This window comes from Megascapheus bottae, chromosome 22 (assembly GCF_031878675.1).
Source record: "Megascapheus bottae isolate mThoBot1 chromosome 22, mThoBot2.hap1, whole genome shotgun sequence".
NCBI classification, from domain to species: Eukaryota; Metazoa; Chordata; class Mammalia; order Rodentia; family Geomyidae; genus Megascapheus; species Megascapheus bottae.
The window spans coordinates 34,125,102-34,141,331 of NC_143530.1; the positions used below are offsets into that span (position 1 = coordinate 34,125,102).

At 36.5% G+C, this 16,230-nt stretch overlaps 1 non-coding gene across 1 annotated transcript; it reads left to right on the plus strand.

Moving 5' to 3' along the window:
- Nucleotides 1-15,863: 15,863 nt before the first annotated feature.
- On the plus strand, nt 15,864-15,973 carry LOC150048501 (U6 spliceosomal RNA). The gene has a single exon (XR_016539351.1). It is a non-coding gene; the product is annotated as a U6 spliceosomal RNA (small nuclear RNA).
- The last annotated feature ends 257 nt before the right edge of the window (nt 15,974-16,230 follow it).

Here is a 16,230-nt window from a genome sequence, read left to right on the forward strand (position 1 = left end):
ACCATAGTTAACATTTATATGACTAAATCAAAAATTCCGGATATAAGTGCTGGGCATTAGACCAGTAGTTTAAAAGTCATGCCTGGCTGTGTATCTAGATTACATTCTTTGTCCAGAAGACTAGTTAGTGGCCATACCAGGAATATGCACAAAGTTGTGTCAAGTAATTTTAATATGCAGATGGTTTTGAGAATCACAATTTCCTCCCAAATACTTAGCTTCATTATGATAATCCTAGAGCTCTAGTTGAGAGGTTCTCAACTTTGCAAACACCGTAGAAGGATCTGGAGAACATTAAGAAACCCACATGCCAAGTGGCAGACCAGACCAATCCTGTCAGAATCTCTCAGCAGAAGAATATATATATATATATATATATATATATATATATATATATATATATATAGAGCTTGCTAGGCAATTCCAATACACAGTCAAGTTCAAATGCTATTGTTTCAATATTTAACTTAGATAATCACAATAAAATTCTCCCTTTTCCTCAGTGAGCTGAGCGTTAACTCAGCATTTGCATCTACAGGACCTAAGTTCACTTGCTGAAAACAAAGAGAAGACCTTTGACTCACCCTAATGTGCTGGGAACACAGAAGATGGGTAGGAATGTAAAGCATGGCGCCAGTTGCTGTCTGTCTGGGCTGTGTGTCTGGTGGATTTCGAGAGCCCAGCATGTCAGCCAGGCCCCTTTGGCCAGAATTTGCCTTCATGCAAGAGTTGAAACCTCCTAGGCATGTGATCACTGGGCCAGGAAAATGTCACCCATTGCCAGAGGAAAACCAGCTTTCCACACAACTATAGTGAATGGCACGCGAAACCGATTTAGCCAAAGTGGTTGCAAAGACATTAGAAGCATCAGGAGACGGCCATTATGGAAAGAAAGGAAGTGCCTGGCCATGTCACTGGTACAATGCCTGCCTCAAACTTAGGAACACAAAGGCATCCATTTTTTTTTTTTTGCAATGGAGAACTGGGTATAGAGACTAGACAGGGAGCTATATTTTAGCCAGAAAAGTAAATCAGTGAATGGCAATGTCTGGTAATCTGTACCATCAAGCTAGATACGGAAAACTCAGGGTGTATGGGAAACATCTCAACACTATTTTGCAAATAATTGGGACTAAAGGAACATGCTCTGCCAAGGCTTTCATTTCAACCTATGTTTGCTTTAAGTAAAGTTTAATCCATGTGTTTCTGATTTATTTAAACATAACTCATCAACGTCTTTATTTTGGAAAAAAAATGAAAACATCAGTTTAACATCTAAGATGCTTTTTCTTTTAAGTCTTTTAAAGCCTTTTGCTATTTTTTGAAAAGAGGTTCAGCAAATGTGTTTGCTAAGCTTAGAGCCGACTCAACTCTGGTGAGTGCAGAGTTTTGACCACTACAAGGGATTTACTTTCTTCTCATTTGCCACAAATGTCATGTCTGGTTTGTTTTTAATACCTAAATTCTCTTTTAAAAGTTGAACTGGGGACTGTGCATGAACTCTGAATGTAGAGATTTGTCTATATGCAGATTCTCTAAGTAGCTTGGTAACACAATTATATATGTAGTCTTTCTAACTCAGTAGCATGATTTACAGTTTTACAGCCTAATCATAAAAGAAGTATATTTTGAGCTGATGGTAGCATCTTTAATCAAAGATCTCAGAGTTGGCTTGCAAACATAAGCATTAGTTGTATCAATCTTCATCCATCCCATAATAAATGGACAATTTGATTTGGATTTAAAAGAGATTGTCTGGACCGAAAGATCTTGAGGCTGACAGGAACCTAGGAATTATTTCTTCATACATGATTTAAGAAAACAGTCAAATGTCTCTGTTTCTGAAACTGTATGATTTAGAATCAGAGAAAACAAGAACTGACCATGTAAGGTGGGATACACTAAGACTGTCAAAATAATGCATGGAGACATCTAATAAAATTGGAAGAAATGTTAGACATGATCTGATTGGTACAATGCCATATGTTCAACTATTTGTTGGAATATCTTTTTCATGAAAATGTAAAATTTTCTGAGAGATTAAGGGAGAATATTGAAAGGGCGGACATTGATCAAGATGTATTTCATTCATTAATTATTTTTTAATATTTCTATTGTATTTAATAAAAGGGTTACATGATATTTTCCAGATAGAAGGTGCATTAATTCACATACATTGATACCCTTTCACATGTCTTGGACCCCATTACCCACTCCCTACCCCCCCTCTTGGTTTTCCCCCCTTCCCTGTCCAATTTCAAGTAACCAAATACAAATGTATCCAATATATCAGATAACAAAGTGAGATATTGTGACAATATGAGATAACAAAGGAACAGCAAAAGAGATGAGAGATAACATAGCACCTTAAGGACAACAATCATCATTAATTATTTTGTTAAATGGTAACCCCTTTGTGCAACTACCTAAAGACAATAATTAAACAGAGGAAACAAATTTAAATGGTAGATTTAAAGGTTACCTGGTTCTAATCATCAGAAAGAAGGAGCAACTAAAGCTCAAGACAGTTGTACTGAGCACTCTTCTAAGCACTAGAATATGTGCCATTTTTTATTAATGTCATAAACTGATATCGTGTTTGATTCCCATGTTTCTAATTTGGTCTTTTGTTGTTGATAGTTACACATGGAGTGGGGACATGTGCATAGGAAAATAAAGTCACACCTCTTGTTTTTGAAGAATAGTTTATGTATAGAATATAGAACATAACAAAATATTCATCAATAACAAGGACAGATGTTCAAGTGGCTCAGGACTTGAGAGGTGAGTGGAAGAATGGCAGCAGAGTCAATAACAAGAACCATTGGCCATAATGTTCTGCTAGTCAACAGACGACATGATAAAGATTCATTTCTGCATGAATGAGCAATCCCTCAATACTATACAAATAGAAGGCCAAGGTAAAGACGGCAGCAGAAAAATGCCTGCTATACCAATCGCTATTAATAGCTTGAGTTTATCTTCAGTCCTAACTTTCGACATCTACTCTATTTAAACCAGATCAAAACATCTGTATCATACTGCTGCAATTTCTAAATGAATCATAGGAAAAATTGTCACTTGTAATGGCTTTATATATGATACAACATATATGTCACTTCCTAATTCCTTTCTTTTGTTGTATTCTAATTGTGTGGATGTTTTATATCAGGGTTGGGATCTTGGAAAGCAAATTATTAATGTAACACTTGCATCTTGAAGAATATATAGGAACTTTTATTAATGAAAATTCTGATTTTTTTCAGTGGAAGTTTCAGAATATTTTCTATGGGCAACTGGTCTTCATTCAATTTCATTTCCCTTTCCTACAAAGGAGAATATCACTTGCCAGAAAAGACATGTGAGAAAAGAAATTGCTTGTAAAGAAGATGTGGACCCAGTCATTATAAGAACTAACTAGTGTTCTTTACAGTGTATGGCAAGACCAGGACAGCAGATGTTTCTGGATTGAAAAACCGAGTTTGGTTTCTCTGGGCTGGTGTACTTCCTGCTGCATGCCTTCTGGAATCAGCCACATATTAATTGAGAGCCATTAGTGTCACTACAACATGACCTAGTTTATCAGGATCTGCCACTGGGCTGGGGTACCATATTTCTACACCCTCCACTTCAGATACAGAAGGGCTCCAGCATATACATTATGAAGGCTAAAGAAAATACTTACCAATAATTGAAAGGCAATGTGTCAGATTTAGGTTTTGATTTACATCCACACAAGTGATCAACTAATACTCATTCACCACGTAGATGTCAAACCCTACCCTAAGTGGAGTAGGTACAAACCTAAAGAGTTTGTTGACTGTTTCTTTAATTAAATATGTGTTGGAGGAATATTGAACCATGTCAAAATCCTAAAAATATAATTGTAGCTAGCTCTAGGATCTTTGCATTGCACTACTTCCTTATAGAAATTAAATATAAATTCATCATGGAATAAAGCTAATTGTTGAGAGCTCTAGTGAATTATAAGTGAAAAGCCATGTTTTGACAGGGCTTCTACTTGAGTTTGATTGGGTGAACTAAAACGGTTCCATATCATCTGAGTCTTCATGCAAAATCAAATGTCAATCATTCTTTCTCACCACAGAATGCTGCTTCGTCATCTTCTCTTACTTCTTCCCTCGTATACGTCCACTATAACATCTTTTAAAAATTCTTAACATGAGAGCCAGGCACAATGGCTGCTTCTTGGGAGAATCACTTGAGCGCAACAGTCCATGGTCAGCATGAGATACATAGCAACATATCATCTTGTGAAAGGAAGACAGGCATTGATAGCTCACACCTGGAACCCTAGGACTCAGGAGGCTGAGATCAAAGGATCACCTTTCAAAGCCAGCAGAGGCAGGAAAAGTCTGTGAGACTCTTATTTCCAGTTAATCACAGAAAAAGCCAGAACTGGCATTGTAGTTCAAGTGGTAAAGTGCTAACCCTAAGCGAAAGGAGCTTAGGGATGGCAGCTAGGCCCAGAGTTCAAGACACGGGACTGGCAAAATACATACACACATACATACATGTATGCATACATACATATGTTTGTAAATTAGTTTCATATGATTTTTCCAGTCACCTTTTAGCTAGAAGTAGCCATGTAGTATAAAAGTGTATGTAAATAGAGACACAGGTGTCTGATAAAAGCAGAGTACATATCTGCTGAAGAGGGCGGAGGATGCTGGGCAATATTTACTTTGCTGATACAAGGGGAGGCAGGGCACTGCTTTATCACCTCCTCCTCCTATTCTTTTCTATCTTCCTTGAATACCATTGTGGTATCTGACACCAATGTTGAGACTATGTGATAGATATAACAAACAGAAGGCAAAATCCAAGGTGCTAAAAAATAACCACACGAACCCTGGAATACGTTACTGAGCAACTGAGGTGAACAGCAGAGACTTAGGTAACAAATGTATAACCCCCTATTACCTGCCAGCCAGGGACTGAGTTTCTTGAAGCCAAACAGACTTCTATGTGGTGCACTTTCCTCTTGACCCAAATCACACCAAATGTCTATCTCACATTATTGATTTCTAAGTCCCGTGTTGCATATGAAGAACCTGGAACTCAAAAAGGGTTAAATGACAGGAGAATTTCCTGCTACGTTTTCCAACTTCAAATCTTATGACTGTACTTTATGACTTGTTCATTTTTTGAAGCTTTGGAGTATGTCAAAGCTCTTAAAATAACTCGGAAAGATCAGTCTAATCCGTTCAAGTGTTTAATGCATTTTCAAAAATTTCATCAAGTTGAATTCTTAGAGTAAGCCAGTGAAGTAGATATGATTAATATTCCTGTGTTGCACAATTTCTCTTCACTTCCTTCTTAACCACTACTGCCACTTGGCTTGGCAGCAATGCTAGTGTGTATTATCAGTCCATACTTACTGCTCTTTCTTGAGGCTTAATCTCTTCCTTTGCTCTACATCTTCACTATATTTGTATGCGCTCCATTCATTGCTCATAAAATTCTATTCTATTCAGTATCCGAGCCGACACTGGTTTGGCTGAGTTCAAGGAGCTCTGGAAATCTCACTGGAGTAGTTGTCTATGTTGCCAGGTTCACTTACTAAAGAAAATGCTTAACAATATTAGGCATAAAATGTGATTACAGCCAGCTCATGCCAGGAGCAATGTTCGTGAAATTGGTGCCCTGGATTCTAGAGAAACTGTAGCAGCTCACTTTGTTTTACCAAATAGGCTCACTACACACACACACACACACACACACACACACACACACACACACACACACTCCTGTTGGTTACTGTAAAGTGGTCCTACATTTAAAAGCAATTTTTAAAAATTGCCATCTCTTACTTCAAAGGAGGTATCATTTACCAAAGCAGCTTATGAATACAATGTAAATTGATTAATGTTTCTTTGTCAACATTCTCACCAATCCCTCCAATTCATGCTTTTTTCTTCCCTCTTCTTTATTTTATAGGATATACAGAGGATTCTTATCTACATTTCCCCCTCTTCTCTCCATTCATCTACCCCTTTCCCCTTGACCACAGCCTACCCCTTTCAAGTACCACTTTCTGGTGTTTGATTTTGCCTTTCTAAAGATTTACACTATTTGATATCTCCCTTGATTCTACTGTATTTCAGCTAATATATTTGTATGCAGTTGCATACCAGCCAACTTACTTACTTACGAGTTCGTAAGCTAAATCTAACTTCCACATGTAAGGAAAACATGAATTCTTTGTCTCTTTGGGCCTGACTTACTTCACTTAACGTAATTTTTCCAAGTCTTTCCATTCTTTTACAAATTGTTAACAATATCATTGTTTCTAATGGGTGAGTAAAATTCCGCAGTGTATATGCATCACCTTTTCTTGTTCTATTTGTTCATTGAGAGGTATCTGGGTTGATTCCATACCTTGGCTATGGTGAACAGTGCTTCAATGAACATGGTTGTGCTGGTGACTTATTGTATCCTAGTTTGTAATACTTTGGGTTAATGACCAGGAGTGGAATTGCTTAATCATATTGTAGCTCTATGTTAAACTTTTTGAGGAACCTACACACTACTTTCCAGAATGGTTGAACAAGTTTATATTCCCACCTACTGTATATTTGGGTTCCATTTTGGCTGCCTCCTCACCAGCATCTGTTATTAGTTCTTTTCTTAATAATATCCTTTCTAATTGGGAATGTCAATGTTGTTTTAATTTGCATTTTGTTTATGGTGAGAGATGTTGAACATTTATTCGTGTCTGTTGACCAATATTGCTTCTGAGATGTCTCTCTTTGAGTCATTAGCCAATTTGTTAATTGTGCTGTTATTTTTGAGGGTTTAATATTTTAACTTCCTTGTATATTCTAAATATTAGGTCATTGTCTGATGTGTAGCTAAAAAACAATCAGTCTCCACTCTGTAGGTTATCATTTTAACTTGTTGATTGTGTCCTTTGCCAAGCAGAAACTTTTTAGTTTGAAATCCAATTATCAATCTTTCTTTGAGTTACTGTTCTTCTGGACCTTTATTCAGAAAGTTTCTACCTGTGTCTAATGTTTCCTCTACTCTTTCCTGTATTTGTTTCATGGTTTTAGTTCTTACATTTCAGTCTTTAATGTATTTTTGAAAAATTGATGCTGGTGCAGGGATCAATTTTCTGCATGTGGATATCCAGTTTTGCTAGCACCATTTGTTTAAGAAGTTACCTTTCTTCCAGCATATGTTTTTGGCTCCTTTATCAAATATTAAATGGCTGTGGGTCTATGGGTTCATTTCTAGGTCTTCTGTTCCATTGGTCTTCAGGTCTTTTTTTTGTGCTAATATCAAGCTCTTTTCATTACTCTGACTTTGTAGGAGAGTTTGAAGTTTGGTATTTTCATTTCTCCAGTAAAATCTACCTGCTAAAGATACTTTTTTAAAAATTATTCTGAGTCTTTTGCTGCTCCTGGTCCTCCCTGCAATAAGCTGGACATAAATTAAATATATGTATTAAATAATGTGTACTGAATGCATGACATGAGCCTGCAGAGTGTGCAAACAAATGAATATATACAGAGGTACGTGAAATAGTCACACATACCTGGAATGTAGGAGAAGTACTTGGAAGGTAAGTGAGTTTCTGGAATGTCTATAAAAAGCTGCCATAAAACAAGCAGGTTCATTCCCATCCTGTTGCCTTAATCAAAACTGTGCTTATATCAGAATTCTCATCTCAACCCACTTTCTCTCCCATCTTAAAAATGTAATGCCTTTGAGATTCAGAAAGTATCTCTTCCCAACTCAGAGGTTTCTTCCTACCTTAAGATAACTGTAGCACATATGGTCTAGACAGTTTATAAAGCACTGCTTTATGTTATTAGTTAAATTTCAATGTGCATGTTTAGTCTATTCAGCTAAACTATGTGTGTTTCTTGAACACAGAAACTGTCTTCAGAGTCCCTTGCCATGTAGAACAAAACTTTCCAAGTAGCAGCCCCTCCTCCCAGGTTTATGTTTTAAATTTAATGCACTGTGGAAAAAAAGAAACCCCTGCCATGCTGACTTGTAATACAAATGACATGAGCTCACGAACATCTCTCATCATCCATACAAAAACATTGTGCCAAACTCTGGACTGCTGGGCCTGGTAAGGCCATCTTGCAAACACACCACCCGAGCTGCCTCCAGCACTGTGTTCCATCAAGGCAGTCTGCTGTGGATTCTTTGGAGTATGGGAAGTCTGGTTGTTCAATACAAATTACAACCACTTCCTCTTCAGTGGGAGCATTTACAGAGTGAGCTTAGAAGAAAATAAGATCCAGCAAAAGTTTCACTATGAATAATACATAAAGCATTTAAAAAAATAATCCCCAGAAACTGCCTGAACTTTCTTCATCTGGCAACTTAGATTTGGGTTTATATGGGTTTTATTAAGTTTAAAATCAGATGCATACATGGAGACCTAACTTGCCTCATTATTTATTTCAGAGGGCAGACCACATAGATTTTGATGTAATGTAAGTAATCTCATTATAATGTTTTGGTGGCCTGAGCTAAACGTGGGTTTTGTGTCCAAATATATTACAGAAACTGTCCCTTCCCCAAAGAATTTTTAAAAGACAGGGGGATCCTGAGCCTCACTCTTTGCATAGGCCTTGTGGGAGTAAAGGAGACCATTCTTGACATGCCTTAGATATTTATTTTATAATGAGCTTCAGCAGTTATTTCTAAGAGCCAGGCTATGTTTGGAAATTTTGATCCAAAGATTTGAACAGAAAGAAGGTTGTGCAGAAAGGATACAATCAGTATACTTGGGGCAATGTTACTTTGCCTAAGTAAAAATTCCTGATATTAATGCTTTGATTTCAGGCTTTTTCATTCCAATAGTCAAGACATCGTAGCTGTAGATGTGATGAGACCTCATTGGTGATCAATATCTCCATAAAAGTAATATCCATATGAATATAATAACATTCGCAGTATGTTAGAACTGTAGTACTGGTAATGACCCCATTTATAGACTTTCTATTATTGAACACCATTCTTAGACTAGATATATTGCCTGAAATGTAATCAAAATTATTGCCCTCATGAAACTGGTTTTTTTTTTTTTTTTTGCCAGTCCTAGGCTTGAGCTCAGGGCCTGAGCACTGTCGTTGGACTTTCTCAAGGCTAGAACTCTACCACTTGAGCCTCAGCACCACTTTCGGCTTTTTTTTTCTATATATGTGGTACCAAGGAATCGAACCCGGGTCTTCATGCATGCTAGGCAAGCACTTTAACCACTAGGCCAAACTCCCGGCCCGAAACTGTTTTTTGAAATAACAAATGTTTTGATAGTTCTTAGACTGTGTGTGTGTGTGTGTGTGTGTGTGTGTGTGTGTGTGTGTGTGTGTGTCTATATACCAATCCTGAAGCTTGAACTCAGCCTTGGTACTATCTCTGATCTTCATTTCTCAAGCCTAGCACTCTATCTCTTGAACCACAGCTTTATTTCCAAATCTTTGATTTATCTTTTTATTGTCAATCTTTAATTGAAGATAAAAGATTGAAGATAAAAGTCTTACTTTTTTTTTTTTACCTAGAATGGCTTCAAACTGTGTTTCTCTGATCTCAGCATCCTGAGCAGCTAGGATTACAGGCATAAGCCACCAACATTCAGCTGGTTGTTAGATTTTTAATGATAAATGAATAAATGTGATTTGAAGCAATATAGTTATATTACTTACCTTGTAGAAAATAATGTAGTAGAACCTAGTAGTAACAATGTGTAACTTAGTCACATTGTAGGCTGAATATAAATCTGTTAATACTGATTACACAATTCTTTGACTTGTGCTGATTCCCTTCCCATGAGTAGAGTACTGGACTATTCCTTACCAAGGATTGACAGAGTCAGATAAGTTTACTCTCTTGCTCTTGACAATATTAAATATGAGAAAAAGTTCATAATATTCATTAATGCATATACTAAACACATGAATACTATATAAGTTATAATTCAATAAATAATTTAAGAATTAAATGCCTTAAAATATGAAAAATGTGATGACTTTATTCTTATTTGGGGGAAGGTTAGAGTGTTGAATTAAGACTTTTCTTCTTAAATATTTGACATCTCTGGCCATAGAAGAAATGCAAATCAGAACAACTCTGAGATTCTACCTCAGTCCAGTTAGAATGGCCAGGATCAAGAAATCCAATAACAACAGATGCTGGCAGGGATGTGCCATGAGGAATCACTACTACACTGTTGGTGGGAGTGCAAACTTGTTCAACCACTATGGAAAACAGTATGGCAGTTCCTCAAAAGACTAAACATAGAGCTCCCCTATAACCCAGCAATTCCACTACTCAGCATTTACCTACACGTCCAAAAACAAGGACATACTAGCACAATGATGTTCATTGCAGCACTATTTACCATATCAAAGATATGGAACCAACCCAGATGTCCCTCAGTTGATGAGTGGATCAACAAGATGCGGTATTAATACACAATGGAATTCTATGCTGCCATCAGAAAGAATGACATTGCCCCATTTGTAAGGAAATGGAAAGACTTAGAAAAAAATCATATTAAGTGAAGTAAGCCAGACTCAAAGGAACATAGGCTCAATGGTTTCCCTCATTTGTCATAATTAGTATATACCTTGGGCTCTCCTAGCAGAGATTTACAATAGGACAAATCCTAGATACATAAGGCCAAATAGAATGAGGCTAAATGAAAGGACCTCCAGGATATGAAAACAAGAGCTTTACCTTGAGTAATTGTTGTTCTTAATGTGCTATGTTATCTCTCATCTCTTTTGTTGTCCCTTGGTTATCTCATATTGTTACAGTATTTTACCTTGTTATCTGATATAGTGTATATTTGTTTGTTTGTTTATTTGAAACAGACTAGGGAAGGGAAAAACAAGATGAGGGGATGAGGGGTGGGGGTGGGAGGAGGGAAATGAGGATAAAAACATGAGAAGTGGGAGCAATATTTGTGAAATAGTGCACCCTCTATCTGGTGACTATAATGTAACCCTTCTATTAATTACAATAAAAATGATCATTAAAGAAAAAAAGACTTTTCTTCTTTTCCAATGTGAATATTTATGCTACAAATTCCTCTGAACATAATTTAGCTGCAAATCGTACATTTTCATATCTTATACCATTCCACTCACAATATTATCTATTTTCCCTTGCAAATTCTTCCTTGACTTATGAACTATTTAGTAGTTCTGCTTCCCTTTGAAATAATTAGCTATTTTTCATATACTTTACTATTTTCAAATTGTAATTTAATTCCATCAAGGTCCATTGATGGCCTATAATATGGTTTCTTTTCTATATATAATGGCTTGAAAAAATATATATTCTACTGCTATTGAATATCATACTGTGGATATATCAATTAGATGATAATTGTGTCATTTGGGCCTTCAGTATCATAGCTGGATTTTTTTTCTAATTTCTTTCAATTATCAGAACTATCAAGCTCACTATTTATAGTTGTGTTATTTGTCTTTTCCTCCTGAAGATTTATTGATTTTTTCATGTATTTTAAAGATCTGCTAGTACATCTATACAATTGTTACGTTTTCTTGATTAGTTGACATCTTTATCATTAAAAAATGAACATTTATGTTTTCTTTTTTTCCTTTTTATTTTTTATTTTTCCAAAAAAGCACTCTAGCCAGGTGCTGTTGGCTCCTGTCTGTAATCCTGGCTATTCAGGAGACTGAGATCTGCGGATTGCAGCTCAAAGCTAGCCAGGGTAGGAAAGTTTGTGAGATTCGTATCTCTAATTATTCACAGAAAAAGTCAGAAGTGGTTCTGTGGCTCACATGGTAGATTGCTAACTTGAGCGAAAGGAGACGGTGCCCAAGCCCAGAGTTCAAGACCCAGGACCAACAAAAAATAATAATAAAACACTCCAACTTTATTTTGATTAGTATTATCATAGTATGTCTTTTTTTCTTTTTCTGCATTTTCTTATCTATTTATGTCTTCGTGTATAAGAGTTTCTGTAGGTGGTACACTGTTGGGTCTTACAATTTTTTTTTTTGGTGGGTCATGGGGCTTGAACTCAGCCTGGACACTGTCCCTGAGCTCTTCAGCTCAAGTCTACCACCCTACCCTTGAGCCAAGCCCAACTTCCCATTTTTCTAGAGTTTAATGGAAGAGTCTCGGGTCCTTTTGTGTCTGGGCTGGCTTTGAACTTTGATCCTCAGATCTCAGCCTCCTAAGTAGCTAGGATTACAGGCATGAGCCACTGTGTCCAAATCGTATTTTACTTTTTAATCTAACCTAACTGTCTGAATTGCAATGTTTAGATTTTGTTTATACTTAGTGACCTACTTCAGTATTTTAATATCTGCTTTTTTTTTTTTTTTGCCAGTCCTGGAGCTTGAACTCAGTGCCTGGGCACTGTCCTTGAATACATTTTGGTCAAGGCTAGTGCTCTGCTACTTGAGCTACAGCACCACTCGAGCTTTTTCTGAGTATGGAATATTGGAGAATTGAACCTAGGGCTGCCTGCATGCTAGACAAACACTCTACTACTAGGCTATGCTCCTAACCCTTCAGTCTGCTTTTGATACTTTATATTTTATTGTTATATCAACAGTTAGATAATTATCTATAGGTATTTAAAAATGATTTTGTTGGCCAAGCACCCAATTGCATTAAATCAACTAGTTCACCCTCATGAAGGTTCACAAAGCCAAGACAGGTACAAAGTCTTGTAGCGATGAATTGGCAATTCCAGATTTCAAATCTTTGTACTTTAGTTCCCATACGTTATATTCCTTATAATAGAAACCCAGAGCAGGCAACTATTTTTTGTTTCTTAGACAATAGCATTTTTTAGAGTGAATATACATAATGTTTCTAATATTAACCTTTATTTCACTAGTCTTAGAAATGCATTCATTTTTTATATCCTAATTTCTGTTTGTTATGTTGTTCGAGTTGGGTAATTTCTTTTAGTATGTCTTACATTTTGCATTTGATGGAAATACATGTTCTCAGCTGTTGTTTGCCGGGGGCGGGGGAAGATATTTAATTTGTCTTATTTTGAAGCATATTTTCACAAAGAAACAAAATATAGATTAGTAGCCTTATTTTATTTTTTCTTCCAATCATTAAAGATGCCACTTTTTAGCTTTATGGCTTAGATATTTTCTGATAAAAGGTCTCTGGGGGTTCTAAGATTTATTTCTATTTGTGATGTGTTTTAGCTTTCTCCAAATACCTTCATATTTGCCCTTGTCTGGGGGCTTTCCAAAGTTTGAATACTGTGTGATTGGATTTCAGTATACACAAGTTGATGATTGCTCTTTGTTCTTGGGCTTCTCTGAGATTCTCTGATTTGTGGTTTATGATTTTTCTATTCAGAAGAAATTCTTGGTTATTATGTTCCTCAGCTAAAGCAAATCCTCCATTTCTTTCCAGGGTCTTTTCCTTGGATTTAGAGCCTTTCACCTTCAATTTCCTGAGAGGCTCAGAAGAAATCAATCTTCTAGTTTAGAGTTTTCTTCTTATCAGAATGCAAGAATATCCTTTCCCAGAATGCATTGTAATTCTCAGCATTTAAAGTTAAACTTCAAGTTTGTATCTGGTGTATGAAATCAACATCATTGTGAAGGCTTTGAGATTTTTATCTGCTTAGCAGTTAAGAAGGTGGCCTGCTACCATTTCAAAGATGTTGAACGAAGACAGGAGATAAGCTAACAAACAGGATATCAGACAGGCTGGATTTGTTACCTGCAGCAATCGAGTGTCATCATATGTATGCTTATTTCTTAAGCAGCAGCTCTGATAGCAAAAGAAAAGACCATTGGATGCCAGCACACACAGTGAGTTGTGCTAGATGGGAACTCTGTGGTCAGGGAAATCAAATTGTCTATAACGGGCAGTAAGTATGCCTTCCCTTTATTGTGGAGGGAGAAACAATTGTTTCTAAGAATGTTTGCTAAGCAAGAACCCTTGAATAGGTAATCTGAACAAAGGCACTTGTTGTTTCTTCTCCTAAGACATACAAATTGCAAACCATCTACAGAAAATTGTCTATCAATATAAACAGAATCTCATGGGAGGTAATTCATCTTTGACTACAGATAGATTTCCCCACATTAATAAATGAATATTGTACTTTATGCCCCAGCACAAATTTCAAAAAATAATTTTTATTGTCATCCTTACAAAAACCAGAAAATTGGCCTGGTGCTAAAAGATATGATGGTGAACAAAATTGAAATGTCTTCTATTTCTCTCACCTGATTAATAGAACCTAGATTGTCAAGGGTTTATTAAAACCCTGAAAATCAGTGATCTGGACATGAGCAAAGTATGTCTATAACCCTAGCTACTCAGGAGAGTAAGAGATTGAGTACAGAAATTCAAAGTCAATCTGTGCAGAAAAATCCTCGAGATTCCATCTACAATGAAGCAGCAAAAAGCAAGTCTGGAATTATAGATTAAGTGGTAGGGCACCCACTGAGAAAGCAGATCCCCGAGGTTTAGCTCTAACATTGAAAATATCAGTAGACTGCCCAATAGGGAAACCAAACCACAATAGGGAAATATTTTGTTTTATTAAGTTTTGTCTCCCTGTTGTTTTGTTATAGTGACTCCTTAATTGTTGTATTGCTGTGTAAATGACTTGAGAATGTGTGTGTGCATGTGTGTTTGTGTGTGTGTGTGTCTGTGTGTGTGAATTTGCTCTAAAATGATCTCTAGCCCATTCGCATGTCATTTTATTCAAAATTAGTAGTGCAGTCTACTTTTTCACAGGATAGGAAAATAGACAGGTACTTTTAATCTGGATGCTTGCCATGTCAAAAGTTTTGAACTACTAGGCATCGCATGCAAATTCTGATATTTTATCTTTAGCAAACTTTATAGTTCATAAAATAGATATGGCACTTCCTATTTCTGTACATGAAGGTGAGAGATAATAAAACTGAAGGAAGTTGGGATTTTCAAATGACTTGGAACCACAACCATATCCTGAACATTATTTCACCATGGAGTCTTTCAAAACAGACACAAAACTTGATTTTTCTCCCCCCTCCCCCATTTTTATTATTTCCAGGAAGAGGAATATAATGGCATTTCATTTCTGATAAAACATCACATGATTGTCTATTCACTGCATCCATTAAAGGTAAGATCTTCGAATGAGTCACACACAGCCAATATGTTTATTTAGCATTTCTCCCCCTTGAATTTTAAATTGTATACCTATGTACATATAGATTGATGCACATGTACAACATAGAAACTATCTTTATTCGTTTACAACTAAATATGGGTCTTGAATAGATGTGGCTGTTGAACTCTAATGTTCCCAAGGTTGACATGGTCTTGGTAAGTGCTGACCTTTGAACCTAGGGATTATGTTTTACCAGCACTTAACAGAGGAAGGGCTAAAGCTCAACTCTAGAATCAGTGTGTACTGCTTGACTTACATTTCAAACTTGGCACATTGTGCCTGGCTGTTATTCTTGGAATGCACAAAGGTACATGTTTTTGCAATTCTCTGAGGTACTCCTCTTTGACATTTCCAGGGCAAAAGTTAGATTTTTGGTTCCAGGGTTATGTTCAAACACTAAACATTCATTTTTTAGCCACTCTCAGACAGATGAGTGCTATTTTTGTAATCCATATTACTTTCCTGTCTACCAAGTGGGTGGATGGGTTTTATTTAGTGGTCTTTGCAGCAAACTTGCTGCATTTGTTTTCTTTCTGCATAGTGGGATCTTGTTTCTATCCCCAAACACTAGTCAGGGAAAGGAGAGCTTATTCATTTGAGCTGAACTTTAGTTAGTGCTTTTTGCCTTCTATAGATTTCATTTCAACATCTGCTTGGCACCTCAAGCAGTATAAAAAGAGGAAGTATGAGAGAGCTCGTTGCTTCAACAGCACCTATACTAAAATTGGAACAATATAGAGAAGATTAGCATCGCCCCTGAGCATGGATGACACGCAAATTCGTGAATCGTTCCATATTTTTATGTGATTGTTGTTCTTAATGTACCATGTTATTTCTCTTCTCCTTTGTTTCCCTTTGGTTAATCTCATCTTGTTACAGTATCTGATTTTGTTACCTGGTATATTGTATATACATTTATTTGTTTATTTGAAATAGGAAAGGGAAGGGGGAAAATAAGACGATTGGGAAGGGGTGGGGGAGGAAAATGGGGCCAAAAACATGAGAGGGGGTATCAATGCGTGAGAAGTAATGTACCCTCTGTCTGGTGAGTATAACTG